At 43.6% G+C, this 2,063-nt stretch overlaps 1 non-coding gene across 1 annotated transcript; it reads right to left on the bottom strand.

The window, feature by feature from the left end:
- Positions 1–451: 451 nt before the first annotated feature.
- TRNAQ-UUG (transfer RNA glutamine (anticodon UUG)) lies at positions 452–536 on the bottom strand. The gene has a single exon. It is a non-coding gene; the product is annotated as a tRNA-Gln (tRNA).
- Between the last annotated feature and the right edge of the window lie 1,527 nt (positions 537–2,063).

The raw sequence follows: 2,063 nt of genomic DNA, 5'->3' as shown, positions 1-2,063 counted from the left end.
TCGGCTTCCCAGCCACTGTTCTGGGGCTTTCGCGTGGCCGCTGAGTGCAGGATGCACCCCTAAGCATCCACACTTAGCCTGAAAATGCAAGGAAAGCTTTGCACAATGGGACATGATGTCAGTAGATAAATTCTTCCCCCTTTCTCCTCTTGGCAACGTGGCCTCTCTGAGGGCTACCTGAGAGCCTGCGGGGTTGCCCTATGGTAAAGCTGTTGTCACTGGGCAACACCCTCTCCTATATTTGCTCCCCACTTTTCCAGCCCCACTCTTAATGTCTGGGATCGCACTCCCCAATAAAGTGTTCGGCCTTCTGCTCTTTTTTTTTTTTATTTTTTTTTTAACATTTATTCATTTTTAAGAGTGAGAGACAGAGTATGAGTGGGGGGAGGGGCAGAGAGAGAGGGACACACAGAATCCGAAGCAGGCTCCGGGCTCCGAGCTGTCAGCCCAGAGCCCGACGCGGGGCTCGAACCCACGGACTTTGAGATCATGACCCGAGCCAAAGTCGGACGCTCAACCGACTGAGCCACCCAGGCACCCCCGGCCTTCTGCTCTTAAACCCTAGGCTCTGTTTTCTTGTTTGTTTGTTTGTTTGTTTGTTTGTTTGTTTGTTTGTTTTAGGGAACCCAGAATGAGATGCCATTCTTGAAAAGAAAAGGCATTTTCTCCTTTTCTCTTTGTGCCGCCTCCTTTAGGAACTGGAACTCCTGTTCTTTGGCTGTGGGGCTCTAAGCCACCTTGTCTGGTCCCCACCTTGTACTGAATCTATCAAGGCGCTGGCAATTGATTGTGTACAAAACAAACACTCAGCTGCAACTTTTACAAAGGAACTTTCTGCTGGAGGATTTCACAGCTCTGTTTGTGTTTTTCTTTTTTCTTTTTTTTTTCACATAGCCAGAAAGCAAATCCCGACGAATCTAAATCCATTTGCAAGCAAAGGGTGGTTCAATAAAGTCAGAGGCAAGCAAGAGGGAGGAGCATCTGTCTTCAGGGTGGGTTTCCATCACAGACTAAAGTATGTTAGCATTCAAATATAATAACTTAGTTTCAGACGGTCGGCTGGTTTCTCTCGACTTCACTGACAAGGAAAAAAAAATTAATTGTAAAATTCCGACTGTTTAAAAGCGATTTCTCTAATCGCACACAAGAGTGATGTAAAAAGGAGATATGACGAGAAAACGTAAAATGGTGTTAGTCCACTAGGTATTGTGTTACACTCCCCATTCCTGAATCAAAAAAAAAAAAAAAAAAGGTTTCAAAAAAAAAGAAAAGAAAACAAAAAACACAAACAATAGGACTATTGTGATGTAGTGTTTCTATTGCTGGTTAAAATGAAACATTTTTACATGAAATATTCATTGTTACGTTTTTAAACGCTTAGGATTTTAATTAGCAGAGGGAATGACGGGAGGATTTCATATTCCCTACTGGCTATTCTGCTACGTTAGACTCTCCCCCTTCGCAATCGGGAGCAGGGAGATCTTGAAATGCCTGTTGGGGTTTTGAAAAACTACATCTTGAGATGTGAATTTTTCTATTGGAGCATTTCAGCCTTTTCATAAACCTCTCTGTTATCTTCTTTTGGAGATGCTAAATATATAGCACAAAGATCGGTTCTAAAATGAAATGTGAAAGGCACCGCAGGCTTTATATAAGCAAGCGTGTTCGCGCATTGGCCATTCATCCCGCCGAAACACCTGTTTCAGCCACAATTCGAGACTTTTCAAACAGACTTCATCGGGCATATCAGGTCTCACAAAGATGACAACTAAACGAATGTGCTGTCTCGTATTAGATTCTGAATTGGCAGATAGACATATATCCTTCGTTCTTTCAAAGGGATGAATAGAAACATTTATGAGCACTCTGTCAGTCACCGGGCTAATACGTTTTGTATACAGCGTCGCCTCTGATTCTGTGCTAGTTAGGGTAACGCTAGCTGCTGTAACAAAGAAACCTCCAAATCTCAGCAGACTGTCACACTCTGTCCCCTAATTATCTACAGTAGGTGTCCCCGGTTGACAGGTGGCTTTCCTCCACCTAATGAATCCAGGACCCAGGTT

This window comes from Panthera pardus, unplaced genomic scaffold (assembly GCF_024362965.1).
Source record: "Panthera pardus isolate Hobbes unplaced genomic scaffold, ASM2436296v1 HiC_scaffold_4, whole genome shotgun sequence".
Classification (NCBI taxonomy): domain Eukaryota; kingdom Metazoa; phylum Chordata; class Mammalia; order Carnivora; family Felidae; genus Panthera; species Panthera pardus.
This window is presented reverse-complemented; position numbering and strand designations above follow the sequence as displayed.